This window comes from Triplophysa dalaica, chromosome 22, assembly GCF_015846415.1.
Source record: "Triplophysa dalaica isolate WHDGS20190420 chromosome 22, ASM1584641v1, whole genome shotgun sequence".
Taxonomy (NCBI): Eukaryota; Metazoa; Chordata; class Actinopteri; order Cypriniformes; family Nemacheilidae; genus Triplophysa; species Triplophysa dalaica.
The window spans coordinates 8,645,017-8,664,863 of NC_079563.1; the positions used below are offsets into that span (position 1 = coordinate 8,645,017).

A 19,847-nucleotide genomic window follows, 5' to 3' on the forward strand; every position below is an offset into this window, starting at 1 on the left:
ATACAACACACTGCCAGATCCTTCTTCTATTAAGCCAGATACTCAACATCATAATCACACACAAAAAAATCAATGGATATGCCACTTAACACAACAAACAATACCTGATGTCATAATTTTACTGCCTGTCTGACTGCCTGGTTGTATTGCTTGCTATTTAAACTTGTTGCTCGGGTAACTTCAAATTGTAATGCATTTGTATAGCTTTTTATAGTTATAATATATAAATAATATAACCTTTTTCTTACATTTCTACTGCTTTTGGGCTGAAATGTGCTAAAACTCTTTTTTTAGGGCTAATTTGTTTTATTTTGTGTGAAGGTGCTTTGCAAGAATGCAAAATTGTGAAAGAAACACAATGTTATTATGTAAAAAATATATTGAAACGCATTATATGTTCTGAGCAGTAGGTAATAAATTTGCATTATTTGGTCTACATGACATTTACATTTCTTGTATTTAAACTGTATGACATCATAAAATGCTGCAAGAAAAGTATATAAAATATTTAACAGAATAAATAAATAAATAGCATACATATATAAATTCATGAAATAATATGAATTAATGAAAATAACAAAATAAAACCCTTCCTGTCTTCTGATAATAAAAGGGTTCTTAATTTCACCACTGAGGTTTTATATAGCACTTTTTAGGGTAGGAAATTTATGGAACCTTAAAAGGTTTCTATATACCACATAACTGTTTCTGCTATTGATGCAAGCCATAGAACCCTTTTTCGGTGCTATTTAGAAAAAAATCTTAAGAGTGAACTGTAGTATAACTGGCCAGAAATCAGATATTAAACAGTGCAAAAGTTACAACAGAAGTCCAAATTTCTGAAACAGCCCCCAATTGTCAATTACATTACCTTTTGTGCAATGCGCAAGACAAAAGCTAAGTTTACTCAAATATTTCAATAAACAGTTAGGGCTACTGCTTCTGTGTTACTTGATGGTACATGTCAGTAAATTGCTAACTTTTGATTTCCCAGGATATATTGGCAGACAAGAGAGAGTATTGTACATTTTCTTGTATATTAGAATTGAACTCATTATTTTGAGCTTAAATATGTCTTTAAATTCAAAATCAATAAAAATGTCGATTGTTCATCTGTATGATTTATGAAACTTGGTGATCCTTCATAATGATCACAAATTAAGATGCATAAAAGTCCAATAAATCAATTGAATTGAGTAGTTAGTGGAACAATAGGTCACAAGCTAATTTCATATATGCATTCAGAAAAAACACCCAATTCTCTTTCATTTGCTCAGTTTAATAATATTATGCAGCGCAGCATAAAAATAAAACCCTAACCCTTCTATAGGAATTTTAGCTCCATAAAAATCCATAAAAGGCCCCATGTAAATAAAATTGTCTATTTACTATTAAATGATATATAGTTAATTGTGCAAAAGGCACATTCAATCGGTATTAAACGTTTGTTTTTTATTTTTTTAAATCTGAGACCATTTGATGCAGCACCAAAGAGTTAATTAATTGGTCCAAACAGTTGCCATTTTCCTATATACAGCACATCCGTGAACACGTTTTTTATGTGAGAGAGTTTTAAACGCAATGCAAATAGCAACGTAATTTTGGTATATTATCAAATTACTGCATGTCTTTGAGTAGACAAATGACAGCCCCTTTACATTTACAAATTTAAAACGATATCAAGTCAGACATCTATGATCAAGCACATGGTTGCCTTACAGGGAAACAGTTTGGTGACCAAAGAGGCCTGGCTCTGACAGATGCAACCAAAAATCCCCCCCCCCACAATCATTTCCAAATATTGATTAATGGGATGGCTGATGTGTAAATGCTTCCTCACATGCCAGATGGGGGAAAGGCTTCTGTGTTATTTTCGTCTCAATGGATGAAGCCTGTTCTAAAGCAGAGCGCTCTGCCTGAACTAAATGAAATGTTGAGAACGGTGCTCGAGGCTGCACAAGCACAGAACATGATCAGCTTTTCTAGAACAGGGTTATATCTGAGCCATTCTGAGCACTGTCAGATAGATCAGTAAAGTCAGGCTGACATTTGCTGGAAATAATACTTTTTGGAGTGTCATCAAAAAGAGAGTCGACCAGCAGTGGTATAGGAAGAGGACATTGATAACACAAGACTTCATTCTGTTGAAATATCGTTGAGGGACATTAACTTGAAAATGAGTTATATGAGGCAAAATAGAAGACCTTGTACATGTGTACTTGATCTGTCAAATTACATTTGCTTCAATTGAGTTAAAATAGACTTGCTGTTATCGTAGGGAACAAGGTGTTGTGTTTCAAAAAGAGCAATAATGGCATTTGAAATAAGCTATATTCAGAAAGATACTTTAGATGTTGCGTTAGCAAGTATTTCATTCCACAGTCTTCCAATTATTCTTAAAGGGATAGTTCACCCAAAAATGAAAATTATTTTATAATTTATTTACCCTTGTGTGATTCCTAACATGAATGACATCCAATCTAATGTAGTAACAACATTGGCTTCCATTTTACAAATACAAAACCACTGAGACAATTTACTTTAGCGTTCCAAAGTAGAAATAGACATACACAGGTTTTGAAAGACATGATGATAAGGAAATAAGGACATAATTCTAGTTTTGGGGTGAACTCTCTTGGAGGTGACTGAGCATAATAAAAATGTTATACCCTGCAAAAATATGGCAACATCACATGATGTCACCATCATTAATTCAGTTTTTTTTAATCATTTATAACAACCAATACTGAATATAATTTTTAAATATTACTATTATACTATTGTATACCGAACTATACTGCGTATATATACTATTTCAACACTGTCGCACGGCAGTTTGTGGCACGAAATTGGAATCTATTAATTCGTGTTCATGGACATGAATATCCCCATTTTTTCATGTCAGTGAGCATGACCTTTTTATATGTCACTCAGCACGACTTTTAATACACAGACTGTTTACATTTATTTATTTATTACCTGACACCAAAATAATATGTACATATTTAAGGAAGTGGCTTACTAAATGTATATAACTTGTACTATAAAAACCTAACACGCAGCGTTGTCGAGCTGATTTCAACTGCTGTTGCATTCCACCCATACAGGCTTGTGTAGGTTAGCAATGAAAAGAAAACTACACACTTTGCACAGTCAGCTCCTGGATCTGCCTCACATGAGTGTTACCTTAAAAGACACTTTAAAGTAAAGTATAAAACCTTCGCTTTATTTTTCTCCTTCTCAGTCCATTTTATATACTTTTTGTCTTGCATGAGTGCCTCCCTTTTTACCTTGATGTCTATTTAGCAGAGATGAGACCATCAGTTACAGAGAGCCTGATAGGAATGTGACAACATTCACACACCTGCAGTCTTGAAGGTCAGCTGGCAGCATATACCGGCTTTTCATCTTTTGCTACCGTTCTGCATTCTCCGGTGTGGTTTTTCTTTTTTGCCGACATAGACAGCTAAAGAGATTCCACACAAAAGATCACATTAGAATCTTATGTCGATCACTTCCATTTATAAGCACAGGCAAAGACGTTTTACGTTTTCCTTTAGATCTGTGTGGTAAACTCTGACTGACAAATTGACAAACTGCAAGATGTTTGACCATGAGGATCTGTCACAGATTTTCCTTTAAGTTCAATACAAAATTCACATTTTCAAAGCATTGTTTGCGGTTTTATGTGCGCGTAAAATAGTCAACACAGTCTCACTGGAATTCTTGACATTGTCACAAACTGTAATTTATTCATTATGTTTACTGACAGGAATTTCCCCCTTTTTTGGTGTCAGTCAGCGGGACTTCTTTCGTGTCACCCAGCACAACTTTCGAATGTATTTAAATATGCGGTATCTTTCACATGTATAAATGTATATCCACGCAATCTGATTTGGAATTCATACCTATTTTACAAGGTGGCTCATTCGTGTGAATTCCTATTTCCTACGATCTCACTGGAATGTTTTCTTATGATTTGACTTTTCCCATGTGATGTTAGTTTTAGGCGTCGGGTTACTGGAGCCATTTATTGTTGTTTTTGCACCTTGTGAAACCGTGTTTTTAGCTAAATTAGCCTTTGCGGTTGTGATTTCAGGGTTTGTGGTGAAGTTAAGGTGTTAGCCCCTTACTCACCCAAAAAACCTTTTTGGCTTTTCAAATAAGAAATAATTGTCCTTGATGCAGTTATAACATTCCCGTGTAATTTAAACCTTAATGACAATCAAGTTTCTCCTCCACATCCATGGCTTCTGTGGAAGATCTAAGGGCAATTGTCATGCGTTGCCGGTTGTGGTTACAAATAGGTTTGCAGGCTAACTATATACAGAAACACACTCTCTGGGCAGTTGTCTTGCAATTAAACTACAATTACCATGTAGAGTGATGATTTATTGGGCGACCACACAATACAACAAGCTGCAAGGTAGTTTAATGGCCTGATGGTTATTTCAGGAACCACTGGGGGAAACGCCATGAGAGAGCATTAGCTTCCCATAAAAAGCTCTCACTTTATCTTTCAGTTGAAAAACAACTTGAGGTCCAACATGACCCCTACACTTTTATACAGATGTTAGTTTGTGCAAGTGTGTACATAATACAACGATCTACACTGTGATTTCAAAAATTTGACCTATCGTAGAAAAGGTATGCCAATTCTTGTCCTTGTCCTTCAACTTCAAAATCTTAAATTGGCTAGATTTTTTCTTATTTATAAAACATTTGCTTTGTCAGACTTTGGGACGTCACTGCGGTGTGGCCAAGTCCATAGTTTTACTGCAGATCTGGAAAACATCTGCTGTGTAAAAAATCATCTTATACGTTTCTTAAAAAGAGCAGTTTCTAAATTATAAACATCTTACATTCACCTTCTAAATGTCTATTTGAAATCTGGCAAGAATCTTGCAGATGTACTTGTAAATTGTTGAGTAAAGTAAGAAAATTGCAATTGTATGTATTCTCTCATATTTACTCTCCCATAGTTTTGATTGAGGAATACTAGATAATATGTTTACTGGATGAAAGTATTTACCCAGAACTGTTATAACCTGTTTAGTGGAAGAGCATGTTTAAGTATTATTACATTGCATGTAAACCCTTTCTTATTTGAAGAGAAAACAGAAAATGTCCTCGTTGTAATAATGTTTTATTATTATAGAGAAGAAAGGAGAAAATCATCTATTAGGAAGAATGCATCTGTTACCTGAGAGAGCTGCATTCCATTTCATCAGATTTCTTATTGTGGAACGGATGGACACTTTTCCATCCCATGATGCCACGGGAGCTGAGCAGGAGTCAAATTTCAAAAGTAAATCATAAATATAGTGAAAATCTTTAAGGCGGACTTCCGCTTCTAATATAAGTGGCAACAAATTAATTTCTCTTGACTAGAACATGTTTTTTATCAACGTACACGTATAGGTTGTTGTTAATACTTCTTAGGTCAAAGAGCATACGGGTCACATGACCATGAAACATGGCGGACCAAGTATGTCCGAAATGTATTCATACTACTTCTACTCAGAGTACATATAACGTACTGTTTTAACAGCCGATAGGTAGGCACTTATTCAAATTAAGTACGTACTGTCACAGTTTGCGATTTCGGACACAGCGTTAGACTTGGTCACCTTGCTGCTAATATTAATTTTGCATCTCCATACAGTACATGATGTACTGTGCGTTTACACAACACTGACACAAAAATGCTTGCACTGGAAAAGCGATGCATATATTGTGTAAATAGAAGCGGTTTTATTTTTAATTTGCCTCAATTATCAATTCTCTTTCATTTTGCTGTTGACCTTGTGATGGCACACCAGCGCCTGTGTTAAGAGTATGTTGTGGTACTGAGCAGCATAACTGTGGTTGAATTTTTTTTTGCTGATTCTGCTGCTTTTTTCTGGTATTTTGCAGATGCTATCCTCCAGTGTCCACTGTCTCTCATCAACAAGGCAGATTTCTAATCAAATAAACAGCAGATAAGTTGAAAGGGCCTGGCCACACTACTGGAATGAATTAACCGCTCCCTTGCATCTCTGCAGTAGACCGATGCCTTCGAGTCATATAGCAAGACACACTTTTGATGTGGTAAAACCTCATAAATTTATTCAGAATTAAAATCAACCGGTAATGTTTTTTATGATTTGCAAATTGTTTTAGTCAAACTGAAATGGTTAATTCTAGTGAATTATTCTTGAACACAGGGGTTTTCAAACTTTTTAAGGTCAAGCAGGGAGACCTGTTCCTAAAATATAAAGTTAGTTATGTAAAGAACGAGTGACAAGCGATATGAAAATATTGTCATCGTGGTCAACAAAAGTAAAAACAAAATTACATAGAAAATATTTATTTTTATTTAGGTTAACAGCACCTTTTAACAAGAACTTGAAAAAATGAAGAAAAAATGGCTTATCCAACAAACATGCAGTTTTTTATTATCTTAACTTATTTCCTCTTAAATTTCCCCCCGGAGCGTCTGTGGACCCCATGATAAAAACTCCTGCTATATCACCCCCTCCTCATTTTGAATAAATTGATCAATTGTAAAGTGCCTGTTATATTTAACATACTTCCTACTTTAGGACCAATCTCTATGTCTTAAAGGGTGCTCAGATTGCCTGTATGCTAAAATTACTATTAAGGACATGCCTTCTGTATTTTCATGGGCAGAATCATTGTTATTAGAGAATTTTTTCATGTGGAAATGTCATCAAACTCTTACATAATTCTGCAGCTCTTGAAAATTAAAGTGTGTAAGGGCAAAAAAAGGAAAAAAAAAACTTCAGTCTACACCACATCTTGAGGTTAGGCTGTAAGATGATTTTCTGCTTTAACTTCAGTGCTGTGCCTCATGCAATCTTTATATACTATAGATAACAAATACTGTTTATAGAAATAGATAACAAATACTGTTAAAGACATAGATAACAAATAACAAGGCTGTATATAGGGGATTAGCGGAATTTAGGGTGGAGCTGACAAATCCCATAGCATCAAATGTCAGGAAGACTGCGGTTCTGAGACACGAACACAAAAAATAAGCTTTCTGTAAATTTAGAGTTAAAGATAGATTGCAAATTCATTTTTAAATAACATAAACATCAGAAGGGCACATCAATGACTGGTTTGTTGCCCTTGTTTGGTTGTTTGTGTCTTCAAAATTAAAGATTCAGATCTCACTTTGCAATATACTGTAAGTCAGTAGTCTGTTTAATAGGGGCAATAAACGGGTTCTGTTGAGTATACTTCCAATAGAAAGAATCCAACAGCTCTGATTATACATTACTCTAAAAGGACATGTCAGAAACGGTTCGATGTTTAAAGTTTCAGAGAAATTGCCTGGTGTACAGTAGGCATCTCTTTGGGCATTTTTTTCACTGTCATTTTTCATTCATGGTAAGATTGGACGATCTGAATATAATTATCTATAAAGAGCTTCACCAGGCTGAAACAATACTGTGATACATAATTCTTGTTGATGTCAATTATCTTACCACTGGCTGCAAAGTGATGCTGATAACCTTTGTTTTAACAACAACAAAAAAAGAATTTATTGCTGATCATTTGTGGTCCTGAACTTAATGCAGAACACAATTTTTTTTACAGTACAAGCTAAATACTTTCAACCCCTTTCCCACCCCAAAAAAACCCTTTTTGCATTTCGAATAAGAAATAATTGTTTGTTTAATCATTTATTTACACAATGGGGGCTGGTCATTATAGATCAGAATGGCCTTTATCTATGTTTACTGTACACCCCACCGAAGTCTTGTTTTTATGTTACATGATGTTATGGATCCTTTCAGTCAATAAAGAAAGTCCATCAATTTACGTGTGTATTTAGCAGTTTTATTTTAGACAATTAAATGAATTACATTAGCGTAAAAAGGAGACCCATTTTGGATGACCATAAACCACACCCCCACAGGTCGTCACAAGGCCTTAAACAACCAATGAATAAACAGAAATAAGCAACTAAAGATCCTAATTTTAAAACAGGTGCTTGTATAAGTCACGGTCTTGCACACTGTTATTCTTATTTATTTTGAATTTTTCATCTACTTTTTGCATTTTACCTAAATTGTCCTGCGACGTAGTTAAACGGAATTTAAATAAAGTTTCGCAGGAGACGCCGACGTCAGGTGCGCACGCGAAAACTTGTTGTCATGGCAAATGAACTTGTCAATGCACAATATAGTTTGTTTATCTGAAAACGATCCCACTGACAACAGCCAGATGGCCTCTAAAGACGTTTAATTAAAGGCCACCTCATGAACGCAATCAACGGTATGGTCAGCTGCTTCTTTATCTAGTTGACAGAGAAACTTAATAAAAGAGTTAAAACAGGAAGAGACGCTGTAAAGATACAAAATACACGTGTTAAATATTGCTTAGGAAAAACGGGTCTCTTGTTTAGCGTTATGCTCCTCTGCCTTTACTTCTCTTTTGTGGACTAAACAACAGTTTCAAGTTACCGTTCAACATCTTCAAAATGCGCAAGAAATGAAGTCACAGCTGACGATCTGGAAAACACGGTAAATACTTTTCGTTTCCCTTGCCCTTATGCTGTAAGGTGGATGTTTTATTTACGTTTTTATTTATTATTATATTATTATAGCCTATAGAAATAAGATAAAATAGCATAAACTAGGGTAAGTCTATAAAAACATGGTCAGTCTGGTCTTGCTGGTTTTTGCAATTTTTTTTGACCCGGCGAAGGTGAATTAACAGATTAACCAATTTGAACTAAATCCAACAAACATCATAGGCTGGTTTAAGATATTTTTAGCAGTATGATTGCAGGGAGTTTATGATGGTGGTGTTCATGGGATGTTTACTTTTTTAAACTATATGTCTGCTTGATTGTTTTGCATCTATGTTCATGCTTTGTTTTGACGTATAGGCGATTATCTTGTGCATTTGTTTTATTCCTGCATTTAAAATGGGACTTTAAATGTCTGAAGGACAGGACATAATGCACATCTTGTCCACATTTTCCTATCAGTATAACAGTGTATTTATTGTACGTTATTGTCCTATCATTGGCTTCTATGTCCTCTCGATGAAGTCATCCTTGCGATTAAGCTTCTAATGCAGTTTAAGGATTTCTTAGGCTTTTCAATCGTCAAACTGAAATCTATGAATATCTGAATGCTTCTCTGTTCCCCCTCATATTAGATGAAGGAAAACCCCAGTCGCTGTGTGCGAACCTAGTCAGCACCATCATTTTGTCAGTAGAGGTCAAAATGGAAATAAAGCAAATGTTCACACAAGTGTGATCATGTTTGTAGAAATGCTAGGTTTGTAGTAACATTCATAAATGCCTTTTGAAATAAACCTGGTTTCTGAGCCAGATTAATTTCAGAGGCTACATTGTGAAGGGCCTAAGTAATGCAATAAATGCCCCTATAACATCATGTGTTGGTAAAGCTAACAAATAACCGTCTGGTTCTACATGAGGTGGAATATATAGGAAGATTTTGCTCAAGTTCAGTCACTTCTGTTATTAACTGTTGAATAATACTAGACTAAGTGCATTCATAAATAGTCTCCAAGCACTCTTACAGTAAATGTTACGCTTAAACTTGCAACGTTCCGATTGATCTATACTAACATAGTGCCTTACAGCTGTTACTGCGAATCCATTTAATTTTCAGCCCCGAACTGTTCAGACAATTGGCCAAATCATTAAAAACCTACAGATGACACATTCAGAACCATATGGAAAGGCTGGTTGTCAGTCTGTGCAATCGAACGGCTGAGTACTTACTCCAGCCATTTAGATAATCTCTCTTTATATAAGGCTTATTCTCTGTCGATTGTGCGGACAAAAAGAGCGATTTCCCCCAAATGTGAAATTCTCTTTTGTGACACAGCAGTCAGGCCTTTTGTGGCTCGGTGTGTTACGGAGGTGGTGATTAAAAGCCTAGATCAAGGGTTCATCTTGGAGCCGCCTTCAATACATTTATCAGATCTGAGACATGCTTTGTGTGCCTAGAAGAAAAAACAGTTTTTAGGTTAAGGTTTCCTAAGTGAGTGTTCAAGGCAGATCATAGGCATGTGGCGTCTGTCAGAAACTCAATATATTCCTGCTTAAAATATCATTCAAGGTCAAGGAGTTTATTGTGGGAAATAGATTCTCTGTGACGAGCATTAAAATAACAGTTTATCCAAAATGATCTAAACCTGTATGAATTTAGATATTTAGAAGAATGTTAGCAACTGAGATTCTGGGGCATCATTGACTACCATAGTAGGACAAATAATTGTATATTGATTTTTGTATATTCTGTTTACCACACAAAAGAAGATTGTATTAGGAATTAAGGAAAACAAAACACTTTTGACTACCACTATGGTGGTCAATGGTGCCCTAGAAATGTCAATTGCTGACGTTTTTCTTTCTTTCTGTTCAACAAAACAAAGAAATTGATACAAATTTGGAACAACCACAGGGTTTTTCCTGCATAAAAAATTTTGAGGCGGCTGCCTCAGCCAAATTTCATGCCGCCTCAGTCTCTCGCCAAAATTATGTCGGGTGTTTTCACACAAAAACACTGCGGTATTCTGTCAGCAGACTGACATATGTAACTGCAGATGCGTCATTACACCGCAAGGGAGGCAGTGTTTCACTATCGGCACAGTGAGGCCTCTTTTGTCATCGTGTTCTCGCTCTACGTCATCAATAACTGTCAAAGTCCGGATACGTTACTCAAGAACACAAGAACAGAGAACGCACGAAAGTATCATTTAGGGATGGAAAATTACAGGAAGCTGCAGCAGCCTCTAGTTCCCCATTTAACAACCGAATACACAGAGATAAAACAACGCAAATAACGATAACAGTATCGTTTGTCATGAAGCTCATCGATACTCTGGTATGGACCCAATTAGGTACTGGTCCAAAAAAGTACCGGTTCTCTGTACCCATCCCTAGTGACGGATGCATCTGCACCGCAAGTGTCCGCTGACCACACGTGAGTTTTCCAAAACGGACCAGGCTTTTTTAAGTAGGCTAATGAATAGGAAACACACTTCTCTTCGCGATCATGTTCAGGGGTAGTAGCCAACGATGCCTAATGAAGGGAAATGACAAATGGGGGGTTTCAAATTGCCCTTATTGTTATTGTCACTTGTAAAAAAGTATCCACTGTGACGGAGAATTTTCAGTTAACGGAACATCTGTTAAGAGTACCGTAGGCCTACACGTGAGTGTGTGCACAAGATAAGGATGCCCCCACCTCCGCCTCATTTTGAGCCAGGAAAACCCTGAACTATGTCATGACAGAATTTTTATTTTTGAGTGAACTATCCCTTTTAAAACATTTTGCTAAACAAACCTATGATTCAGTTCAGTGTTATGTGGGTCATGCTGCGTGTTTGTCTCCGATCTGCTTGAAAACTATTTAAGCGCACATTTCTGCATCGAGATTTTAGTGTTTGTTGGATGCCAAGTAATCCATTTTCCATTGTTTCCAGAGATCTTTAACCAACACCTTAATGTGTCATTTGGACCCCTACAGGATGTTGAGTGGGTCCGTTCTAAGTCCAACTTAATTTACAAGCAGCCCACATTTTCATGATTAGCGTACAAGGCTAGATGACAAATGGAAGTGAACTGTTTCTTTTTTGAGTTCATTTTAATAACCTTGTGATGTGTCAAATTAAGTTATAAAAGCACAATATTTCACGTATAAACTTTTTGGAAAAATGTTGAAATTGAACTTTTCAGGGTTGGATCGATCTTCAGTACGGCACACGCACATCCATTGGGTATGAAATTCAGCTTTTTAAAACGCATTAAAACGTTAAAACTAGTCATTATTTTTATGTTATGAAAATGCAAAGAATGAGGAAAAAAGCAGGTGTCAACATTCACCTTTCACAAAACATTTTTCATACAGTTTTTTTTATTTTGGGATGACACAAGCATGCCATTTTTATCGTGAGTCATTCACACGTTAGTCACAAAAACACCTCAGTCTGTGTCTATATGCTAAATCTGAACATAATTATAGCCTTAAAGTTAAACTCATAGGCTCAAACAGCCTTGACACGTTCAAAGAGCATATTGAGTAATAACTGTTGACGTCATCATTGAAAGCATGCCGACATTTATAAAATCCGTGTTACAGTCGCATTGTGTATCAGGAATCCTAAGGGAGTGAAGGCGCTCTTTCTTATTAACACCTTTTGTACCTTAATCATCGCTGAAAGAGCGACTTGTGTGGATTCTACAGCTCCGGATTCAAAGCACAGCAGAAGATCAAACAGAGCCCAGGCAAACCAACACAATTATAACCTGCTCTGTGGGGAGTAAAATAAAGAGGCACAGCATTTTGCTGTTGAAAACGGCCAGTTAAAATACGACGCTCTTCACTTATTTAGTTTGGGGAGATAGGGATTGCTGGTAATGTGATTTACTAAATAAAGAATTACATGTGATGAATTTGAGTCAAGGCATTCCTTCCTTTCTGTAGCTTGTTAAGGGAATGCTGCAGGTTTTGGCTTCATATGCTTATGCCGTCTACAACTTGCTGTCCGTGTTTAGATGAATTATTTAATCAGTTAACAAACTGCATTAAAGCATTTTTCAACCATACATGGGAAATATGGTTCATCCACTGAGCTGTTTGAGATGAATGTAGCAAAAGATTGAATATGCAGCAAGCCAACAATTGTTGCTATAACTCAGCTTTATAGACAAGATATGTCCATGGCCAGAGTAACCTTCCTTTTCTATATTGTGTACATAGACTGCTGCCTATAGCTGGAGCAAAATCCCCTTTGTCATATAAGGAACAGTTCGCTGAAAATTAAGGATTCTGTCATGGGCTCAGCCTCATGTCGCACCAAAGCCCTGTGGGTTACTATCTGCCATAAATTACAAAATGGGAATATCCTGGACATTATTCTGTATAATGAAAGTAAATGGGTACTGGTGCTGTCAAGCTTCTGAATTTATAGTGGTAAGCAATCTAATGTCTCTTTATTTAGGAACTGAAAGGGAACATTTTTGCTTTTTGTTTACAAGCTTATATAGGTTTGGAATAGGCCTGCACCATAGGCATAATGGGTAAAATGATTATCGTTGTTATTTTGCGATATCACAATTAAAATTCAATTAACCGTGCAGCAATAGTTTGGAACAACATGATAGTGAGTAAAAAAATGACAGAATAATTTTTTTTCATGTGAACTGTGCCTCTAAAACTAATATACACGGTGACTTAAATTTGTATAATGTGAATTGCACAAAAATATACGATTAGTAAAAAACTTCTACATCACTGCTGATAGTTTAGATAGAATATGCGTTCTTGCAATTGATCCAAAATGATACTGTACGGGATGCCATATCCTGCAGACTTAAGGGCCGGGTATATTGTTTTTGTCTACTCAACCACGGGTGAGAGCAGATTTTAAATTGAATTTGTATTAACATTTTATTGTAAATTAATTGTATTCAATTAGATTAAATTAAAAATTACTCACCAGTTATGATTCTTTGCAGAGATCTGATCTACCGAGAGTTAAGTGTGCGTCATATAACGTTTGTTTATGTTGTTGTCGCTAAAACCGTCTATAGGTCAAATGCATCTTTAACTTTGTTTGTTTTGTGTTTTCTCTTTTTCGAACAATGTATAAGGAGTTACAGTAATGTGAGAGTTTTTAAACATTGTTGTTAAGGCTAAATGTCAAACAGTTGCAAAACCTCCACCTACACTGCTGGGGGGGCAAACAGATGCAAGCAATGAAATATTTACAAATGTATCATATACTATAAATCATGGTTATTAATAATGTATTTATTGTCAATACTGGTATATTGTGACAGCCCTTTGCTTTTTGTAAAAGTAAACTACATGATTAGTAGGTGAAGCTTTAAGTTATAGTTCACCCAAAAATGAAAATTCTTTCATTATTTGTTCACCCTCTTGTCATGTCAAACCTGTATACATTTCTTTGTTTTCACAAAGGGAGATATTTGTAAGAATGTCAGTAACAGAGCTGATCTCGTCCCCCATTTACTACCATAGTAGGGAAAATAAATACCATGGGGATCTGCTCGGTTGCTGCCCTCTTACAAACATCTTCCTTTGTGTTAAGCAGAACAAAGAAATTTATACAGGTTTGGATCAATCTGAGGGTGAGTAAATGATGAAAGAATTTTCATTTTTGGGTGAAGTACTCAAACTACACGGCATGGCCATGGATAATAAAGTCACTATGCCGCACCAGCTTCAACAACATATTTGAATAAATAATAATGTTATTAAGGGGCTAGCCTGATATATGGAAGATTTCGTGCCTACTAAGAATCACTATAGTTATGTGAGCTCAGGCAAGTGCAGACAAGGAAGAGAGCAGCACAATTGGATTATGACTTTTTATTGTGCTCATTTGCAAGATCTGCTTCTTAAAGGAGCATGCCATTAAAGGAGTATGTAATAGTTTTGCTGTATTAAATCAAAACAATACCTTAAAATGTTCGTGGACATTTAGGAAACAGGCTAAGTTCATATATTGGTTTGTCCAAAAAACAAAATGCTAACAACACCAGTTATTCCACTCTGAAATGTGCGTTCTGTGCCAGACTGTCTGTTTTTGTTTTGGTATGTGTGACCCCGCCCACTGACGATTTGCCCACTAATCAAGTATATTTCAACAGATCTGTTGCCAGTTGGCAACAATCGGCATATTGCAGCAAACAAACAATCTGGGTCAGAGCAGATTCCACCCTCACCAGTACTATTACGTTGCATATTTAGAAGGAATTATATTTTTTTTACTATTTACAACTGTTGAGAAGAGTAATTCAATAATAATAAGTAATTGTATTATGGTTATTTAAACAAGATAGCAATATGTAAATGAGAAATTGAGATTGCAGACTGTGATGCAAGATCTCAGCTGGACTTTCTGACCAATAATAATTACATAGACACGATGGGTCACGCTTTGAGCTCATGGCTCATGCACTATCACGACTGTCGCTACTTGTGATTGGCTGGGGCTTTGTGCATTCTGGTGGTGCCATCGGACAATCTGGATACTGTGATCTACAAGGATGTACTGTTATTGTTATGGAAAAGTATATACATTTTTATATAGTGAAGTTCTAGAATGAAGTCAAATGGCGTGTATGAAGTGAATGAAGTAAAAAATGCAAGGTTGCATACTTCAGTTAGTGGCTTCCTCAGATGAATACTAACAGATGGCCTTTTCACTTTTTTTTGCCACTGATTTCAAAACACACCTTTTTGGGATCATGATCTCTTGAGCAGCAGGATACAAAGGATGTTTGGGGTTCCTGTCTGCTCTGGTATCTTGAACTATAAGGAAAACAAATACTGCTTACAGTGAACTTATTGATCCTTAAATAGGAAATATTTATCACCACACAAACAGAAGGATAGATCTACGATATGTGATATTTCTTTATTTGGCTGTATTTTTTTTTTCACAAGCAGGATCAGACATTTATTCAGTAACAACAGAGGTCACAAAAGCCTCAAATACACATTTAAGTGGTTGAACAGCTGTGCGTTCCTATGAGTAAATGTAATCGACCACATTTGGAAAACAAGAGCTCCAGAAAGCAGTTGATAAGGCATGTAGTCAGTGTGCAAACAATCCACATTATCAGTATTTACAACTTACATTATTATTACTTTTTAGTGGAAATTTAAAGTGATGGTTAACTTCGACCCCAGAAAAATCTTTAATTCACCCTCACGTGGTTCAAAACCTGTTTACATGCTTGTCTCTTTCTTCTGGAACACAACAGGAGATATTTTGATTAATGTCTCAGTGGTCCATAATGGAAGTCAATGAGGGCCGATGTGGTTTGGTTACCAACATTCTTCAAAATATCTTCTTCTGTGTTTTGCAGAAGAAAGTCATTTGATTGGTGGTATGACGATTGTGAGTAGTGAGATATCTGAGAGATTTGTCACTTTGGAATTGCAGCAAAGTAATTGCTTAATGTGGATATGGCTACGGAATGCTTTGAATATGCATGTTATGAATATTTATGCATTCAAGCACTACAGTGTTCCGAATGCATCTTAAGGCGACACTATCAATATTCAGACTTCCCTTTGGCATGACACATTTCATAACATTTCACTTCTGCTATCTCTCTCCTTTCAGATTCGGCCAAGATAAGCAATCGTGTTTACTTAACACAGCTAAACATAAGAATAATTCAGAAGTAATTTTGTGTCTTATTTTATCTCGTCATTGCTTTAATCCATTGCTTTGCTGGAAACACAAGCCTCAATTTCATTATTCCGTTGCCATGGGATCCTCCTCTGTTCAATGGTGCTATTTTGGAAACAGGGAAAATTAGTTAATAATGTGTTTGTTATTGATTTTCTAAATCATTGACTAGTCTGAATATTTTTTTACTTGCTGTAAATCATTAGGAGAAAGCTTTGAATATTAAAGGCAATTCATTTATTGATGTGCTCATATACTTTGACTAGTTTCCTAATTATAAAAGTGCTGCAGACTTGTGTTAAAAAGAGTTATCAACTGAACAGGTATGTTATGAAAAAAGCTATAAGAAAATCCTGTCTCCTGATCTGTATTAAATCCTGTAATAAAGATTTTTCTTAACTTTTCATCAAATAAATCCTGAAAGGCAATTTAAGTGTTATGGATTTATCTTGGGATGTGAAACATTACTATTGTAACGATATTACTACTCTTACTGATAATGCTTATCGGTCCGCTACTTAAACAGTATTCTTATCGGTTCTTCTGGATTTTTTTAAATAAAAATTTGTACAAAAAATACGAATAAAAGTTACACTGCTCTACTTTCTGTATGGCTAAATAAATTGCTCGAACCAACAGTATTAAAAGAAGTGGGTTGTAACACTTTATTTTACAGAACCTGTGTTATGGTGTAAATAAACAATTAAGTACTGATAAGTACAATTAGAGCTGGGATTATAAATTGCGATTCACACTAAATATGTCTAGGGCGATTCTGAATTTGAAATGGCTTCGATTCTGTGTTTTATGCAAAGCTCTTCCGTGTAGTATGGCTTGGTCTAAAATAACAATGATAATGACTCGTTTATAATGTGCATTTGAAAAATGGAACGAAAGTATCCATACCAGAGCATGCATACATTATTATGATGTGGCGATTTATTAGGGTTAACCTGTAAGAAAAGCACACTCTTATCTCAACAGTGTAATTTTAAGTTTGCAATTTAATATGTTTTCAACTTTATGCGCGCATTGCGCAGACCTATCAGCAACAGCCGAAGCTAAAGGAGGAATTTAAGCAGACTCATGCCCATCATGCATTCAAATAATTTAAATTGGCAGGTTGGAAGTTCAGTTGGAGTCACAAAAGTGTGCCTCCATAGTAACGTTTGTTTATGTTGTTAAGATGAAACTGTCTATAGATTAATTTGTCCATTTTAAGTAGGCTAATTTTAAAATAAAAATCAATTGTAAATGTTTTAAAGCATTGGTTCTCAAACTGTGGTATGCGTGCCACAGAAAGAGAACTCTATATTCTCTAGATATAACTACTTTATTCTAGACATAATTTACATTTCCTGTTTTAAAGAGTGCGTAACACACGGGGTTTCTGCCAATCTCATATTATTCTTGAGTACCTATAGAGTAGTATTGCATACTTCGTATCTTAGAAGATTATTTAGTTTGATCACATTTATTAAAGATAGATACAGCTTTACGCATTGTTTCCGAAAACATACGGCGTGTGCGGGGAGAGGGGTAGGCTGAACTAAAGCACGTGCGCACCCATTGCCAACAAAATACAGACATCAGTTTCACTCACCGCATATGGTTCATAACCGGCATCTTTTAACGCTGGGACTGCTCCATATATCAGTTTCAAACGATCTCCAAATCCAGTGTTATATCCACAGTTTATATAACATTTATCATCCAAATGAAGTGAACAAACAGACACCTGAACTTCCCGAACGCATGCTCTCTCTCTCTCTCTCTCTCTCCTGCTTACAAGTGAAAGTGACGTCTGCGCATGCTCCTTCTCCTGCTCTCATGTGGCAGTGCCGCTTTTCCAGGAGAATCGTCCAATAAGGGACTAAGAAAAGTTGTTGCGGAACAGTTTTATATTTTCTGAAAAAACTTTTGGAACCTGTACTATCGCTGGGGGAGTGTATCGAGCACAGCAATACTACGTAATACGCCCAACTTGTTTTTTGACAAGTTGACCATGTAAAGCATGAGAAGACAGCACGTTTAACATTGTAAAGAAGTCAGAATGCATGACACATCGTTGCAGGGCCACTTTAAATACAATTTAAAAAAATTGACGATGTAACTCAGGCGCGTGACGCGCAGCTCAAACACAGAGCAGGAGATGACTGTGAGTCCCTCACTCTCTCTCTTCCAACGAGCTGCGTTCAAATTAAGTTTCTTATGTATTTCTGCACTTGAACTGCTGTAAAGTGCTAATTAAACATGTTTCTGCATCTGCTCGAGGTTAAATCAATAAACCACGCATTGCGATTTGGTGAGGACGTGCCACTTTGACAAAGCCGCTGCAGTAAAGTATAAGTCAATACATATATTTATTTATCTTTTGGGGTTAAATATTTTTTTCCTCATGGTTTGTCCATTTTTCGACGCTGTTTACAGTGCACTACAGAATAGTCTTTTTTGTCCACTAATACTGCTGACTAACTTCAAAAACATGAAAAAAAAGAGCTGGTAAATAAAAGTCTTTGCAGGGCTCAACGCTTAGGATTTTTTCTACTGTCCCGGTCTGGCAAGTGATTCCAATTTTTAATGGCCCTGCCAAAATTTTCACTGGCCCCACCACAAAATTTATCAATAATATTGAATTATTGTTTTTTTGTTTTCCCTATGTAATCTTAATAAGTAAGCGTATGATACCATAACAACTGTCAGCCTATATGCTGTAACTCACAATTTCGAATATTTTTGAAGACATTTAATCAGTAAGTAATAAAATAATATCAAGTTATCAAAGTATATGCAATAGCACAGATAAATGGAATAAAGCAAACATACAAATTATCTGTGCATTTGAGGTGTTTAATGTTGGTCTAATAATAGTACTTATCAGGTAAAGAAATTAAATAATGTAAAAAAATATATATAGTCTTCACTGTATTAAATATAATTTTGATTTAACCTACTAAAGTTATAGTTTAATCAGTGAAGAGCAGTGAGTGTTTTTTTTGTCTTCGTTCTGTATTGTTTGATGAACAAAACTGAGAGGTTTATTATCCTGGTGCCCCTTTAAGAGATGCAAGGATCTTATATAATGTGACACACGTGTTTTGTTTCCACATTTGTTTTGTTCCCGTAAGACATACTTGATTATTTTTACAATGATAATTGGTAATATTGGCCTTTTGGTATAATTTTGTGTCGATTATTATACTCAATTCAGTATTTTGAGCATTGTCTGATGCGACATTCCAGCTGCGTGCGTATCTTAAACAGCATGTGAGAACCAAATCCAGTCCTCTTTTGCATATTCTTGGGAATATTTACATATGGGGAGTTTCAAAAATGTACAAATTAAGATTTACAATAGTTTAACAATAAAGCACTGGCCAGATCGGGCAAGTGACAGTTCTCTGACATCATTGACTACCATATTAGAAAAAAATATTGTAAATATTTTTTGCTCTGTTAAACAAAAAAAAAACATTGTTGTTAACATTCTTCTAAATATCTTTCTTTGTGTTTAATAGAACAAAGAAATTCATACAGATTTGGACAAAACACAAGACTCAACATAAAAGAAAAAAGCTGTAGAAGTAATTTCAAACTGAAATACTGAATGTTTTATATAT

At 35.6% G+C, this 19,847-nt stretch overlaps 1 long non-coding RNA gene across 1 annotated transcript in view; it reads left to right on the forward strand.

The window, feature by feature from the left end:
• Window positions 1-8,155: 8,155 nt before the first annotated feature.
• Window positions 8,156-19,847, forward strand: part of LOC130411283 (uncharacterized) — a 33,450-nt gene continuing 21,758 nt past the window's right edge. The window contains exons 1-2 of the long non-coding RNA XR_008905055.1: window positions 8,156-8,289; window positions 8,467-8,537. This is a non-coding gene — a long non-coding RNA (uncharacterized LOC130411283). The remainder of the gene's footprint in view (window positions 8,290-8,466; window positions 8,538-19,847) is intronic.